Source organism: Podarcis liolepis (genome assembly GCF_965112155.1).
Source record: "Podarcis liolepis genome assembly, chromosome: 4".
NCBI classification, from domain to species: domain Eukaryota; kingdom Metazoa; phylum Chordata; class Lepidosauria; order Squamata; family Lacertidae; genus Podarcis; species Podarcis liolepis.
In genome coordinates, this window is record NC_139558.1 from 97,215,352 (window position 1) to 97,232,850 (window position 17,499).

The following is a 17,499-nucleotide window of genomic DNA, read 5'->3' on the forward strand; positions in this document are numbered from 1 at the left end:
TCCCCACTGTGGAAGGACGTGGGGATCCAGAATTGGCCTCCACAGCCACTAAAACCCTGTTATGGAAGACGATCTTACTCGGCTATGAGGGATTGCCAAAGAAGAAAGAAATTGGTTCCCATTGGTATCACCCGATTTCTCCACACGTGCAGTTCAGTGAGGCAACAGAAGGGTCCCAGCAACTCAGAGGCAGTGCACCTGCTTGGAGTGCAGACCCATTTTCGAAACCCAGCATCTATGGTAGGGCTGGGAAGGGCAGCTGTCTGAAGCTCAGGAGACCCACTTATGTCTGACTCAGTCGAAGGCGGATTCTTATGAGCTTATGGTTCTGGAGTACCTGATTAGCATGCAGAAGGCACCAGGTTCAATCCCTGGCACTTCCAGGTAGGGATGGGAACTGCCCCGTCTGAAACACTGAAAGGAGCTCCTTCCATTTAATGTAGACCCGCTTTCAGATGGTTTGCAGAATGAAAGAATCCTAGAGTCGGAAGGGACCTCGAGGGTCATCCAGCCCAACCCCTTGCAATGCAGGAATAATAATAATAATAATAATAATAATAATAATAATAATAATGTATTTATACCCCGCCCATCTGGCTGGGCTTCCCCAGCCACACTGGGCGGCTTCCAAAAAAAATTAGAATACTGTAATACATCAAACATTAAAAGCTTCCCTAAACAGGGCTGCTTTCAGATGTCTTCTAAAAGTCTGGTAGTTGTTGTTCTCTTTGACATCTGGTGGGAGGGCGTTCCACAGGGTGGGTGCCACCACCGAGAAGGCCCTCTGCCTGGTTCCCTGTAACTTGGCTTCTCGCAGTGAGGGAAGCGTCAGAAGGCCCTTGGTGCTGGACTTCCGTGTCCGGGTAGAATGATATGCAGTTGTCCTGCATGGGAATCAAACCTGCAAGGTTGCCATTATCAGCACCACGCTCTCACAAACTGAGCACTCCAGGCTGTCAGTCCGAAACATCTGGAGGGAACCAGGCTAGTGAAAGATGGACAACATGAAACTCAATTCTGCTAATCCTGGAGTGGCGGAGCGAATTGTACAACTGGAATAAGGCGGGGCCATTTTTCAAATGCTCGCTCAAATCATTATTCCCCCACCGCTCCACTTATTTGGGGGTTAATGTTCCAGGTGAACCTGCACCTTGCGCAGAAACTTGCAAGCGGGGAGCATCCAAAAACATGAACTCTGACCTCCAGCTGTACAGTCCATTCCCCATTTCAGAACCACACCACCTTATTCTACTACCCACATGTCTCGTTCCCTCGCAGCTACATAGTGGGTTTCGAAGTTCTGTTCCTGGTCCGTTCACATGTGCAAGGCATCGCTGGGTGCGTGCAGAGTAGACCAACAGGCCAGTGTGTGTACATGCAAACACACATTTGCCCCTTCGTTTTAATGACCCATTCACCACCTTACAATGTTTGACTTCTACACTTTAAATGTCTTAAGTATGTAACTACCTAAACACCTAAGGAATCAGCCCTAAAGAATCCAATGAATTCATTCCACACACTAACACGTGTTAGCTGCATCCAAGGCTAATAAACACACTGGCAAGGCAAAATAATAATAATAATAATAATAATAATAATAATAATAATAATAATAATAATAATAGCTTCTTCGCAGTGAAATGTTTTAAGCTCCTCACTCAGCAGGCAAGAAAGCAGTTCCATTTGAAAGCATCCTTTCTTAAGCCAGAACTTTGCAAAAGTCCTGGAAAATAATGAATGCCTTTGATTTCAGGAAGGGAACAAACACAAACAAACACACACACCTCTCTTGAACAGATCGGCTTCAAGGGCGTCCCTCGGTTTTGATCAGCTCACTCCATCGCAGTTTCTCTGGAAACCGACCCTTTAAGTTTCAAAGCACGTGTGTGTGTGTGTGTGTGTGTGTGTGTGTGTGTGTGTACGCTTGTTCCACCCCCGGGGACAGAAATGGGTGCTTTAAAAATCCCCACCCCAAGTATGGATGGATGGATAGGAAACAGACCAGGTATCCAACGTGGTAGTTTAGCATCGAGTAAAAAAAATTAAAAAAATGAATGAATGAAAGGGGGAAAGATGCAGGACATCAGCACGTCTGAATGCGCCCATGATGGAGGAGATGTGGCGAGCCTGCCTTCCCGTCAGGGGAAACGAGCTCCGGGGAAAACGCGGCGCAACTTTCATAAAGCTCACCTTTGTCTGCCTTTCTCCAGCTCTTGCAACCTGGAAAGAGTCCCTCCCCGCGCCTGCTCTCCGCAAACGATGCGAATCCAAGTCGCATTGACGCCCGCCCTTTCCCAAGTTCGGGTCGCCGGCAGAGCAAGCCAGCGCCGACCCCCACCCCTTCCCTCACAAAAAGACTTCCAAGAGAGGGTTGCCAAAATCGGAAAGTTTTGCAAGAAGAGCACAGGCGGCCGCTCACCTTCCTGTTTTATAATTTTTGGCTTCGGAGACTTGCAATGGAGGAGAGGTTTCTCTGCTTCCGTCTCCTCCTCGGCAGCCAAGCTCCTCGCCAAGCGGAGCAGACCGGGGCTGGGAAGACGCAATTTCCAAAAGAAAAATACAACCCAACCGGCAAAGGAGCAAGAAGGGGGAGGGAAAAAAGCGAGGCTTGCAATGGAATCCACAAGGAAAGCAGCTTTCCGAAGTAGCCGAAGCAGCTGCCGCCTCCACGGCCAGCGCTTTGCAAAATCGCGGCTGCTCGGCTTGTCTCTTTTTGTGGAAGTCCCCAGCAGGAGAACTGGATCTCTTTTCTCCGCGCACACACACAAAACACACCCCTCTGGGATCAGCCTTTCACCTCTGCTCGATGCAACCCCTCCTCCTCCTCTTCTTCCCCCTTCAGTGCACTAATCCCTCCTTCTTTCCCCGCATCTCCACCTCTCCAGCGGCCGGGCGGGCGGGCGCGCGCTCTGTGCTAGCATGTGCCGGCTGCCTCTCCAAAGGCACCAGCTGAACGGCGGCGGCGGCTGCAACTCCTCTTTCCCTGCCTTCCCCGGGCGGGGAGCGTCTCCAAAGTGCACAGCTCCGCCCCGCGCGCCCAACCAAGGCGGCCGCCAGCTGGTTTGGAGAGGGCGCGCACTTGGGCTGCTGCTGCGCGCGCGCGGAGAGAGGCGCACAGGGATCGTCTCTCTGAGTTGGGCGGGTGGCTTTGGTTGTTGTTGTTTAGTCGTTTAGTCGTGTCCGACTCTTCGTGACCCCCTGGACCAGAGCACGCCAGGCACTTCTGTCTTCCACTGCCTCCCGCAGTTGGGTCAAACTCATGCTGGTAGCTTCAAGAACACTGTCCAACCATCTCATCCTCTGTCATCTCCTTCTCCTTGTGCCCTCCATCTTTCCCAGCATCAGGGTCTTTTCCAGAGTCTTCTCTTCTCATGAGGTGGCCAAAGTCTTGGAGCCTCAGCTTCAGGATCTGTCCTTCCAGTGAGCACTCAGGGCAGATTTCCATCAGAATGGATAGGTGTGATCTTCTTGCAGTCCATGGGACTCTCAAGAGTCTCCTCCAGCACCAGAATTCAAAAGCATCCATTCTTTGGCGATCAGCCTTCTTTATGGTCCAGCTCTAGGTGCGTATTGTGGTCTGGTGCGTCTTATAGAGCAAAAAATACAGCAATTAACGGATGTTCTGCTCCCCCCCCCCGCAGAAGCCTGTCACCCATCTCCCCCCCCAAAAAAAAGCTTTGGGGGGAGATTTCCTCAAAACACCTCATCAACTCGTTGGGCCCCCGCCTAACAAAAATCCTGGCTATGCCCGTGAAATGAGGGTGCAACTTTGCAAGGAGAGATAAGTGTGTGTGTGTGTGTGTGTGTGTGTGTGTGTGTGTACTGCAGGCAAGGATAAGGGGGGGGGGCAGTCTTTCAAAAGCAGAGGTACAGTGGTATCTTGGGTTAAGAACTTAACTCGTCCCAGAGGTCCGTTCTTAACCTGAAACTGTGCTTAACGTGAAGTACCACTTTAGCTAATGGGGCCTCCTGCTGCTGCCGTGCCGCTGCTGTGTGATTTCTGTTCTCATCCTGAAGCAACGTTCTTAACCCGAGGTACTATTTCTGGATTAGCGAAGTCTGTGACCTCAAGCATCTGTAACCTGAAGCGTCTGTAACCCGAGGTACCACTGTACAGGGGGTGGCTGGATCTCGCTCGCTCCCACTCCTTTTCCACCCACCCAACTCCGGAGGGGGTGGGTTTGTATGTTAGGGACATAAGGTGGAGGTGGCGAGCGGTTGGGGGGGGAGGTAGAAAGTTTCAGCAGATGGATGCAGAGAAGGGAACATCTGTGGGAGGGGGGAGGGGAGGGTCTGGGCTCTTTTCCACCCCCCCCCCCAAGTAACAGCTTGGTGGAGGGCAGAGAGAGGTCCTGGGACACGGGTTGGGATGAGGTGGAACAATTATTCCAGCTTTCTTTCATTTTGGTGATAAATTTGGTGCTGCTTGCTAAGGACGTAGGTTGAGTCAGCCACAAAGTGGGGGGTACTGTGGTGTAAAGCACTGGGCTTGCTGATCAGAAGGTTGGCAGTTTGAATCCACCCACTGTGGCTATCCAGAGGTCCTTTACCTTTTCTTTTTATCCTGGAAGTGGTGGATTTATACTAAATATTCCTAAACCGGCTAACCTCCACCAGAGCATAACTAATTCAATGGAGTTTTCAGCCTAGATCTGTACAGTGGTACCTGGGGTTACATACGCTTCAGGTTACAGATTCCGTTAACCCAGAAATATTACCTCAAGTTAAGAACTTTGCTTCAGGATGAGAACAGAAATTGTGCTCCAGTGGCAGCAGTGGGAGGCCCCATTAGCTAAAGTGGTGCTTCAGGTTAAGAACAGTTTCAGGTTTAGAATGGACCTCCAGAACAAATTAAGTTCTTAACCCGAGGTACCACTGTACAGGGTAGGCTTCCACTACACGGATATGGGTCAACTAGACTCCGACCATGTGCAAAGTGCCTCCTGTTGGTGCCCAGTAACAGCTGGGGTTAGGGGCTGCAGAATGGGTACCGGGAAAGAATTTCCTGAGTTAGTTCATGCAAACCAGCCCAGCCAGGTGAGATAAGTGCCGAGCCACTGAGAAGCAATAGGGAGCCAGGAATTGGCCATTAAGGAATTGGCCATTAAGGCCAACTGGCCATCCCTGCAGCAAAGAGTGGAGAAGACATCACACAGGAAAGATGTGTCCCTTTTAAGGTTTGGAGAAGGAGAGGGGACATTTAGCCAAAGTTCTTGGGACTGTCAGGAGTGCGTGTATGAGCCAGGCCCTGTGACCAGTAGGGCTTTGCAGGACTGGGGCCTTCCTAAGTTTGTTCTGGAGAAGCAAGGCGTGGCCGCACAGGTGAGACCACTTAGTAACTCACAGCACCTGGTGGCAAGAGCCGAGAAGCGATATAAGGTCAGCATTTCCCTTTGGCTTTTTGCCACAGCAACACGCCTCCAGCCTTGCTGTGTTTGGCTTCTTGCTTCCTGATCCTCAGACCTCGACTCCTTGCTTCTCGACCCTTGGACCCCTGACTTCATGACTCCTTGCTTCTTGATCCTCGGACCCTTGACTTCATGACTCCTTGCTTCTTGATCCTCGGACCCTTGACTTCATGACTCCTTGCTTCTTGATCCTCGGACCCTTGACTTCATGACTCCTTGCTTCTTGATCCTCGGACCCTTGACTTCGTGACTCCTTGCTTCTCGACCCTCGGACCCTTGACTTCATGACTCCTTGCTTCTCGACCCTCGGACCCTTGACTTCGTGACTCCTTGCTTCTTTATCCTTGGACCCCTGACTTCGTGACTCCTTGCTTCTTTATCCTTGGACCCCTGACTTCGTGACTCCTTGCTTCTTTATCCTTGGACCCTTGACTTCATGACTCCTTGCTTCTCGACCCTCGGACCCCTGACTTCATGACTCCTTGCTTCTTTATCCTTGGACCCCTGACTTCGTGACTCCTTGCTTCTTTATCCTTGGACCCTTGACTTCATGACTCCTTGCTTCTCGACCCTCGGACCCTTGACTTCGTGACTCCTTGCTTCTTTATCCTTGGACCCCTGACTTCGTGACTCCTTGCTTCTTGACCCTCAGACCCTTGACTTCGTGACTCCTTGCTTCTTTATCCTTGGACCCCTGACTTCACGACTCCTTGCTTCTTGATCCTGGGACCCTTGACTTCGTGACTCCCTGCTTCCTGACCCTCGGACCCCTGGCTTCTGGACTCTCATTCCTGCTCCCACCCCGCCATCTTACCCCCGGTCCCAACATCCTCAGCCGGGACTTCGATCGCCCATAGACCAGACCGTGACAGGGCCAGAACAGATTGCATAGGCTTTTGGGGGCAGAACCATCTTGCCAGGCTGGGACAGAGACATGGAAATGGTGTGCATGATGTCTTGCTTGGACTCCAGTGCTGTGGAGATCAAGGTGTAATACTGCAAGCTCTCTTCCTCCACTGAGACCCATGTGTAAAATAAGCAGTCTCCAACATGCCTGAATTCCCAACGGAGACAACGATCCTGGGTTCGAGTCCTACCACCCAGAGCAGGAGAAAACAAGCTTGCTCCATCCTCCATGAAACTGCCCTTGAGATATTTGAAGATGGCTATCTCCTCTTCTTCCAGGCTAAACATGTCCAGCTCCTTCAACCGTTCCTCATCAGGCTTGGTTTCCAGACCTGTGATCATCTTGGTCGTCCTCCTCTGCACACCTTCCATATTCTATTGTCAGTGTGTTTGTAATATTAGCAGGGACCAAAGTGTTCTATGAATAGGTAGCATGCAAGGGACGTGGGTGGTGCTGTGGGTTAAACCACAGAGCCTAGGACTTGTGGATCAGAAGGTCGGCGGTTCAAATCCCTGCAATAGGGTGAGCTCCCGTTGCTCGGTCCCTGCTCCTGCCAACCTAGCAGTTCAAAAGCATGCCAGTGCAAGTAGATAAATAGGTACCACTCCGGCGGGAAGGTAAACGGCATTTCCGTGCGCTGCTCTGGTTCGCCAGAAGCGGCTTAGTCATGCTGGCCACATGACCTGGAAGCTGTACGCCGGCTCCCTCGGCCAATAAAGCGAGATGAGCACCGCAACCCCAGAGTCGGCCATGACTGGACCTAATGGTCAGGGGTCCCTTTACCTTTTAAGGGGCACACCAGCAAGAGTATCGAAGCCTCAGGCAGCCGCCATCTGGAGTCGTACTAACAGTTGCACCAGATTTACTAAAGTTTGTTTGTTTCAGTCTCCCCGGGCATCCCTGTAATAAAGTTTGCAGCAGCAAATATTAACACTGCTGTTGCCATTGTTACAAACACATCTGCTCTGCACCCTTGCTTAAGCTGGCGCGGGTTAGCTGATGCATCAAGAAAGGTCATTACAGAAAATTACATTAGTCAGCCCAGACTATCGCAGATGAACCCACCCTGGTGACTTCACTGAGACATTTTGTAATCTGAGGCACACCCGACGATGTAAGCTTACATTCCTCCTCCTTGCTGCCTTGGACTAACATGAATTATAACAACAAAACACATTCAGCCATGGCAAAATTGACCTGAATGGTGAAGCCTGAAGGCATTTGCATCCTGGTTCCTCATGAGGGCTAGCTGCTTTTTGGTATCTCAAAAAACAAGGAGCAACTTCTGAGATTTCCCCGAGGTTCATAGGAAGCTCACCATCAACAATTGGAGTTTCTGGTAGATTAAGAACAATAACAAAAACACATTGGGTTTGGTTTCATTTTCAGCTGAACTGTTGACAACCCAGAGTCTGTGGTCACCATCACATTATTTGTTTAAACACAGTGCTTCCCGCAAAAAATCTTGAGATCTGTAGTTTATTAAGAGCGCTAGGAACTGTAGCCCTGTAATAATAACTAATAATAATAATAATAACAATAATAATAATAATAATAATAATTTTATTATTTATACCCCGCCCATCTGGCTGAGTTTCCCCAGCCACTCTGGGTGGCTCCCAATCGAGTGTTAAAAACAATACAGCATTAAATATTAAAAACTTCCCTAAACAGGGCTGCCTTCAGATGTCTTTCAAAAATAAGATAGCTGCTTATTTCCTTGGCATCTGATGGGAGGGCATTCCACAGGATGGGCACCACTACTGAGAAGGCCCTCTTCCCAGGATGCAGTTTAAACATCTGGGGTGCCTGGGACTTGTGAGATAGAAGGTTGGCATCTTTCAGCCTGGATTATTATGGACTGTCAAGCTGTTTGCTGTGTCTCCAGGGCAAAATGAGTAGGGTGGCAAGAGGCTTCTTCTGTATTAGGTGTAAGCATGTGAATCTTGTCGCTTTATTCAAGACAAATGGGATGTTTCCAGATGGGGGCTGCAAAAATGCTGTTCCAATATCCTAAACAGTATGTTGCTGACAAGTTGTTTTACTGGGTTTTCCACTGAAAGAGTAAACCCTGATTAAATGGAGGGAAATGGAGGCGAGCACTTGGGAGGTGGAGAAAAGGTTGTTCAATCCTTGCAGACCTTCATTAGTGTAAATAGCAATTTCAGTTTCAAAGACTGAAGAAGAAAGGAAATAGTGGCACTATTTGTTAACCTATAAACCAATTTCGTTTCATTTGGTTTTTTAAAAAAGGAAGATGTCTACGGGCGATCGAAATCCCGGCCGAGGACATCGGGACTGTGGGCAAGATGGCGGGGTAGGAGCAGGAATGAGAGTCCAGAAGCCAGGGGTCCGAGAGTCAAGAAACAGGGAGTCACGAAGTCAAGGGTCCAAGGGTCAAGAAGCAAGGAGTCAAGAAGCTGAGGTTTGAGGATCAGGAAATGTGTTGCTGTGGCAAAGCACCAAAGGGAAATGCTGACCTTATATCCCTTCCCGGCGCTTGCCACCAGGTGCAGTGAGTTACCAAGTGGCCTCACCTGTGTGGCCACGCCTTGCCTCTCCAGAACAAACCTAGGAAGGCCCCAGTCCTGCGAAGCCGTACTACTCACAGGGCCTGGCTCCTGCACACACTCCTGACAGAAGACATCTTGTTGTTGTTGTTTAGTCGTGTCCGACTGTTCGTGACCCCCTGGACCAGAGCACGCCAGGCACTCCTGTCTTCCACTGCCTCCCGCAGTTTGGTCAAACTCATGCTGGTAGCTTCAAGAACACTGTCCAACCATCTCGTCCTCTGTCGTCCCCTTCTCCTTGTGCCCTCCATCTTTCCCAACATCATGGTCTTTTCCAGGGAGTCTTCTCTTCTCACGAGGTGGCCAAAGTCTTGGAGCCTCAGCTTCAGGATCTGTCCTTCCAGTGAGCACTCAGGGCTGATTTCCTTCAGAATGGATTGGTTTGATCTTCTTGCAGTCCATGGGACTCTCAAGAGTCTCCTCCAGCACCATAATTCAAAAGCATCAATTCTCTGGCGATCAGCCTTCTTTATGGTCCAGCTCTCACTTCCATTCATCACTACTGGGAAAACCATAGCTTTAACTATACGGACCTTTGTTGGCAAGACATCTTAAATGTACATAATTGTACAACTCTATTCTGCCTTGGTCAGACCACACCTGGTCCTGGGTCCAGTTCTGGGTAGCACAATTTAAGAAGGATGTTGGCAAGCTGGAACGTGTGCAGAGAGGGTGACCAAGATAATCAAGGGTCTGGAAACCAAGCCTTTTGAGGAACAGTTGAAGGAGCTGGGCATGTTTAGCCCGGAAAAGAAGAGACTGAGAGGAGATAGCCATCTTCAAATATCTCAAGGGCTGCCACATGGAAGATGGCGCAAGCTGCTTTTTTCTTGACTCAGAGGCTAGGACGCGAAGCAATGGCTTCAAGTTACAAGAAAGGAGATTCTGACTCAACATCAGGAAGAACTTTCTGACGGCAAGAGCTGTATGACAGTGGAACAGAGTGGCACAAGAAATGTTGGGCTCTCTTTTGTTGGAGATTTTCAAACAGATGATGGGTGGCCATCTGTCATGAATGATTCTGCTGTGACTCCTGCATTTCAGGGGGTTGGACTAGATGTCCCTTGTGGTCCCTTCTGAAAATGGAATTCAGCAAACCCGTTTCCCTGCCTGTAGGAGGCTTGCTGGGAAACCCATATAAGAACCTAAAAGGTTACCTATTGGTCAGAAGAAGGAAACAGAGATCAACCACGGTCAAGTCGGAGCAAAGCGGCTATTAAGCCTGATCTTTATTACTGCTGTTGCAACAAGGTGCTCACACAGGAGGGAGGAGGAACCCCGAACAATGGTATGCCAGCCCTTATATAGACTTTTTAAATTGCCGACCCTGTAGCTCAAGAAGACCACCCCCAAAAACATCATACATACATCACAGAAGGAGGCGGTCTACACTACCGCTGTGCGGATGCTACTTGCCCAGAGATGGAAGGAGGACAATTTACCTACAATAGAAGAACAGATGATAAAGATGATGGACTACACCGAACTGGTGAAAATTACCAGGAAAATCCGAGATCAGGAGGACAATAAATTTAATAAAGAACGGGGAAATTTTATAAGTTACTTGAAAGAACATTGTAAGCAATTGGAAACATTGGCAGCATTTTAAAAGCACTTGCAATGAAGCGAGAATTATGATAAAAATTGAGATTTAGGAAAATATGGAGAATATGTTAAGATGCAGTTTGGAAAGAATATTTGGGGAAACCAGGGATGGGTGGAGGGATGTCCAGGGATTCCGAGAATCCTACTTGTAAAATGATTAAGATTTGTGTCTGATGGTAAATGTTAAAAGTGAAAATGAATAATAGTAATAAAAAACTTGTAGAAGGTCCCTGCCTTCCACACTTTCTAGGGCTCCTCCTCTCCTGGATATTTCCCAATGGTGCCTGCACACCTCTGACCTCTGTTCTGCTCTTCTCATTACTCTGCGAGTTCTTGGAGATCAGAGCAGAGGGGAGATTGTCACAGCAGGAGAGGGAGACTCCCTGAATTCTTCAGAAGTCCCCTCTCTGCTTCAGTGCCAGAGTCTGAACTGCTCCCTATCTCAGGCTCTTCCTGCTCACTAAACCCTGTTTCCCCTGCTGCATCCAGCCCCTCCTTCCAATCTTCTCCCTCTGATCTCTCCTCAGTGTCCCACCACCAATTCTCCAACTCTGAGCCTTCCTCCTCTGGGGTTTCCCTTGGGGGTTCCCCAGCTGCTTCCTCCCACCTTTCCTCTGCGTCCAGCCAGCCCATGACACATGCCAGCCATTTCACAGTTGCGACTACCGACCACCAAATCCTTTCATCTTCAAGAGAGGGAGAAAGGGTGGCGCTTAGATTACATCCAAGCAAAAGGTCTGGACAGGATCTTGGATAGAGGGGACTGCACAGATAAGAAGGGAAAACATGTAGTAAAAGCGAACGCATGGGCTTTTATGCATGCAGAAGGAAGGAAAGGAATTTATTTTAGAAATGATAAGTACCGGTTTATTGTGGATTGATAATTTGCGGAGTAACTCACTTGCAGATCCCGCAAATATTAAAATATTGTACGTGCCGGAAGTGGCAAGTGGATTGCTGATGGCTAAGGATAAATAAAAACAACAAGGAACCATTGTACTATAAGGTTAACTGTAACGAACGGAATGCGAACAATTAGGAAAATAAAGCAGCAACAAGAGGAAACTTTGGACGCATCAAGAACGGATTGCAGGAAACCGGTTTGGGGGGAAATTGTATTAGATTTGTCTTAAATTGTGGCCGATTTGGTAAAATTTGGAAAATTTATAAAAACGATTTGGCAAAAAAAAAAAAAGAGCGCTGCTCAGACAGATTACATTCAAGCAAAGGGCCCTCTCCATCTGCAAAACGCCTTTATGAGATATGACAGGGACCGATTAGCATATCAAAACATCTCTGGAAGAAAAGCACAGCTGTCGGAAGCAAGGAGACTTGTGCGCCAAGGCCCTAGCTCTGTCGGCTGGGGTAGCGCAGCCTCATTGCAAGGCGCGTCAAGACTCACTCTGCAGTTTCTGTGTCCCTGAGCTCAGCCGCCTCTGCAAGGAAACCTGCAAAATGATCTGAAACCTCAGTTCTCTCACTTGGTCCTCCTTTGAGCCCTCTGCTGAGCTTGGAGGAGGAATGAGACCGGGGGATCATTGCCACTCATCCAGACAAAGATCTTCTCAGTGATTGGCAGGAATGGCAAACAGGAAGGAGGGTGGGCTGGGAGGAGGGAAGCTCATGTGCTGTAGATTGAAGGAGCGTCTCCACCCCCATCGTTCAGCCCAGACACTGAGGTCCAGCTCCGAGGGTCTTCTGGCAGTTCCCTCACTGCGAGAAGCCGAGTTACAGGGAACCAGGCAGAGGGCCTTCTCGGTGGTGGCACCCGCCCTATGGAATGCCCTCCCATCAGATGTCAAAGAGAAAAACAACTAACTTTTAGAAGGCATCTGAAGGCAGCCCTGTTCAGGGAAGCTTTAAGGGTGTGATGTTGTTTTGTGCTTTTACTGTTTTATTGTTGGAAGCCATCCAGAGTTGGTGGGGTAACCCTTTCAGATGGACGGCATGTCAATAATAAATTATGACAATGATGAAGAAAAACTAGAAGTCAGAACATAGTTATGATAACTAGGGATGGACAAACTGGTCAATTTTGGTTCCTATCAGTTTCTGATTTACCCCCATCTCCCATTCTTAGCATTTTCGCACCAATCTGCAATTTTGTTAAAACAGGACACGTGAAAACCTGTCAACAAATTTCTCCCCATATACAGATTGGTATGTGTTTTTGCAAAGCTATTTCCCTGAGCATCATGCATTTATAATGCCGTTTCACAAACATGAACATTTTTGTGCCCGCCTAGCGATGTGCGCAGTTTCTGTACACATTGCTTGGCCGGAGGAACTGTCCTTGCAAAATTCAGAAAACTGCAGCTTTTGAAGGACGGCTGCAAATTGCTGCACAAAGTGTGAATTGCGTAGGTTCATTTCCTCCCCATCCCTAATATCAACTTGCAGCCACTGATGGCATTTTATCCTCCATGGGTTTGCCCCATTTTAAAGCCATCCAAGTAGCCATCAGCTCATCTTGAGGAAGCAAATGCCATAGTTAAACGATATGCTATGTGAAGACCTCTATCCTTTTGTCTGACTCAGCAAGAATCCCAGCAGCCAGCAGTCACAGTCAGTAACTTTGTGGTTCCCCAGGGATTGGCCAATAGCCTACCAACAAGCCACGATCTGCCTGCCTTGAGCCCTGTCTCCCATTGTTAGCGTGCAGAGTTTGTAGGCAACAGCAGAAGTTAAGTCAGGGAAACGAATCCTTGCTCAGAGCCCAACTTCAGTCAAAACAAATACAGAACCAGACCTAGTGTGCTTATTTAGAGAAATACTTTCTGCATTGGGAAGAGTTCTAAAGTCCTAATGAGCTAATTTTCTGGAGAAACAGAGAAGCCATAATGTCCCTTTGTTCTCAGAAGACACATCTGTAATAAACGTAAATCTGCCCTTATTCCCTTATGGGGGACACAAGAGCCCGTATAGAGTCCTTTGCAGGTTCTCCATCGGTTGGAGAAAACAACAGAGGCCAACCAGAGAATATTGAGAAGCGAAGCAGCTAGTAAGCCTGATCTTTATTGAACTGTTGCAACAGGGTGCTCCCCTCACATGCAGGAGAAGGAGGAGGACCCAGAACCAAGGTGTGTCCACCCTTATATAAACATTTTAAATTGCCAGCCCTGGAGTCCAAGACCACCCCCAGAAACATCATACATACATCACAGAAAGGGTGGTCTACAACAGAAATCTGAGTGCCTTGTTTACCTCCTGTCTGGCAGGTTACCTGTTAATGCTTACTTGATTGGATACCCTGGGGAGCCTGGCCAGTCTTTTGTAATGATAAATACTTAGTTCCTGAGCCAGGTCACAGGCTCACCCTATTCATACACAGACATACCCTTCAGACAGGATTTGTGAATGAAAAGACAATGGGTAGGCTTTTCCATTTTCCTTGGCTTGGCAGAGAAATCATTTGGTCAGTTTGGGAGTCAAAATGGTTCCAGGGCTGTTTTCCTGTGCTGCTTCAGACATGTGCTTTAAATCTTTATGTATGTGTTTGCTTGGTACATTTATGGACATATATATACATATACATATACATATACATATACATATACATATACATATACATATACATATACATATACATATACATATACATATACATATACATATACATACACAGTGGTACCTCAGGTTACATACACTTCAGGTTACAGACTCCGCTAACCCAGAAATAGTGCTTCAGGTTAAGAACTTTGCTTCAAGATGAGAACAAAAATCATGCTCCGGTGGTGTGGCGGCAGCAGGAAGCCCCATTAGCTAAAGTGGTGCTTCATGTTAAGAACAGTTTCAGGTTAAGTACGGACCTCCGGAACGAATTAAGTACTTAACCTGAGGTACCACTGTGTGTGTGTGTGTGTGTATATAAAACTTTAATTTTTTATTTCACATCCAAGATGACTTTGGACCTCGAGGTCCAGGAAAAGTGTGAGGAGGAGGAGGAGGAGGAGGAGGAAATTGTAAACTGGATGAAACCTAAGTAGTATCAGTCTAAACTTTAAAGGACAGAGAGGTCAGCATGGAACAGGGGTCAGCAACCTAAGGCCCATTAGCCAGAAGCAGCCCGCAGAGGTTGTTTGACCAGCCCACAAGCCACCCCCGAACTGAGCTGCCCACTCACGCGCTGCCCTAAACCGGTGTGGCTCTGCGTGGGGACTCGCTTCTATGGCGCTGGAATTCGCGTCACGCAGACGCCGGAAATCGCGGGTGCAAGTGCGAACCAGCCCACGGTAGGATCTCCACGGGACCAATCCGGCCCAGGCAAGATAAACCTTGCTGACCCCTGGTATAGAGGTTAAAGGTACAGGGGTAGTCTAGGAATCTGGAGGTCCCTTATTCGATCTGCTTAAACCCCCCACAAACCCTTTTCGGCAAGCAGAGTTGCCCCCAAACTTCCAACATCCATTATATAAAGATTAATAATCGACAAATCTGCATGTTTACTCGGTATCAGAACAAGGAAAGTAATGGTTTCCTGCAATGATTCTTGAGACTTTCTCTGCTGTTTGGATTAAATACAAATGAAAATTAAGAAAAAGAAATGATTCACAATGGCAACAGGGAAGGAATTAAATGTGACAGCTGAGAGGCACTTTTGAGCCCAGTTTCCAGAGCAGTCAGATGTTACGGGCTCCATAAATGCTCTGTTGAGTAATATACTCCGGCTTATTTTGTACAGGAGGTCAGATGGTATTATCATAACACTCCCTGCCAGCTATAAAATCCATAGCACAGGCCATAAAGCCTGACACCGCAATTCTTCCACCCAGGCCATAAATTTGAGAGCCTGTTAAGAAGAGTTCCGTTAACTTCTCTTGTCTGTTAAAAAATGATGTTTTCAGGCTGAAATGACCGGCAGAATCTGTGATCAGGGGAAAGAGACGGCGGAGGAGGATTGGAAGAAATTTAAAATCTATCTTAAGAAATATTATAAAATTGATGAATGCTAAAATGTTGAGGTTTTTAGAAAAAAAGGAGATTACAGCGACAAAAGATTAAGCAAAAGAAAAGAATAAATAAGGAACAAAGTTGATAAAATTAAGTTTAGAATTTGCTGAAACAATTTTGGAAATTGGGATGTAGAAAGGGGAGGTTTGGGGGAGTCGGAGGAAGTGAGGTTTATGAAAAAAGGATATGAAATTATACATGTTTGTTTCTTTATTTGTTTGTATTGTTTATAAAAAAATTGTAAAACCAATAAATTTTTTTTTTAATGATGTTTTCATCAGAGAAAGAGTTCCTTTTCTTGCACATCAAAACCTTCCGTTTTTCTCAGTGGAATTTCAATCACCGATCCTGCCGAATACCAAGCAACTTCTTTCACTTTCAGTTGTGATGCTAGTTTGTCACAGAGGTGGCAGCCATTGGTTTCCCATAATGCACTCTGTCCAGATACCGAAGGCAAGAGCGGCGAAATTTTAACTTCTTTCAATCTGAGCCTAAAAGATCCCTTTGCAGAAATTCTGTAGGTCTACGCTACATCAAAGTTTGACGCTGCGCCTGTACAGTGTTTCAGGTGTGCCTGAAAACTGGATCTGAAGTCGTTTGGTTTTGACGGAAGTAGGGATCTTTTTGACAGGGGCAACACTTACTGGGAAGCATTGCTGAGACCACTAGGCCGAGTTGTCTGTCTGTTTCCTTGAATAAAGAGTTAACTTCACTGACAATGGAGATCTGCTTCCTTTTTTGCTGATGTGCGTTTGACTCTAGCCCTGGCAACAGCAGGAGTCTGTGGCACAGAAAAGTCCAGAATTGGAGGCAGAAACTGAAGTAGGAGTGTGGGATGAGGGAGGCCAAGAGATGAGTCAGTTTGGGTGAAGAGTCCTAGGTGTCTCCCCCTCCTGCTGTGACAAGTTGCCCCCCCCTTGTCTCCCTGTCAAGTACAGAGATTCCCCTCTCCCTTCTGGTAGCTCACCAATAAGAATTAACAGGCATTTGGGAGATTTGTAGTCCTTTTATTACAGCGTTATGTTGCTGAAAGAAGAGCCAAATCAAATTTATTTTGAACCACAAAATTGAGTAGAAAATAACCAAGTTTACAGATGTACCTAAGCTTGAAAACAAAGGGAAATGTTCCCTCTGCAGTAATTTGCTGTTCGCTAACAGGTAAAGCTGACCCAGGTTAGAAACTTGTAAGGAATGAACAGTGAGTGATTGAATCCATGCAAGCTAGGTCAGAGTTAAAGGTAAAGGGACCCCTGACCGTTGGGTCCAGTCGTGGCCGACTCTGGGGTTGCGGCGCTCATCTCGCTTTATTGGCCGAGGGTCATGTGGCTAGCATGACTAAGCTGCTTCTGGTGAACCAGAGCAGCACATGGAAACACCGTTTACCTTCCCACCGGAGCAGTACCTATTTATCTACTTGCACTTTGACGTGGTTTCAAACTGCTAGGTTGGCAGGGGCAGGGACTGAGCAATGGGAGCTCACCCCGTCATGGGGATTCGAACCGCCAACCTTCTGATCAGCAAGTCCTAGGCTCTGTGGTTTAACCCACTGCGCCAACCGCATCCCAGGTCAGAGTTAGGTCAGTGTGATTCAAGATGCTTGCATGCTAAGCGTAGCTAGAGATGCTTGCATGCTAAGGGTAACCCAGAAAAGCTGGGAAGCTGGCCAACTGGTATCTTTGGCAAGAGATCTATGGCAGCCTTTCTCTACCTGTGGGTCCCCAGATGTTGTTGAACTACAACTCCCATCACCTCTAGCTAGCAAGGCCAGAGCTCAGGGATGATGGGAGTTGTAGTCCAACAACACCTGGGGACCCACAGGTTGAGAACCGCTGATCTAAGGGAAGAATGGAAAGCCATGTAAGAAATTGGCACTACATGCTTGCATGCTGTAATGACCTTCTTGACCTGTTGCTCATCTGGTATCATAAGAGAGATGGTTCTAAAGGCTCTTATATCGTGTGGGCGTCCCTTTCGAAATGTATAAAAGCCTGGACTGAGCTGCACACATGGCCTCAGTCCGTCTGGACTGGGGACCATAACTGCAGTTACGAAATAA

General features: G+C 47.7%; 1 protein-coding gene across 3 annotated transcripts in view; it reads right to left on the bottom strand.

The window, feature by feature from the left end:
* TSKU (tsukushi, small leucine rich proteoglycan) overlaps nucleotides 1-2,953 on the bottom strand; it is a 33,993-nt gene extending 31,040 nt beyond the window's left edge. The window contains exon 1 of one of the 3 annotated variants that reach the window (XM_083499873.1): nucleotides 2,423-2,953. The gene's annotated coding sequence lies outside the window, so the exon portion shown is untranslated. Of the gene's footprint in view, nucleotides 1-1,787 lie in introns of all 3 variants that reach the window. The other 2 variants (XM_083499874.1, XM_083499875.1) reach the window with 2 other exon arrangements.
* Nucleotides 2,954-17,499: the final 14,546 nt, after the last annotated feature.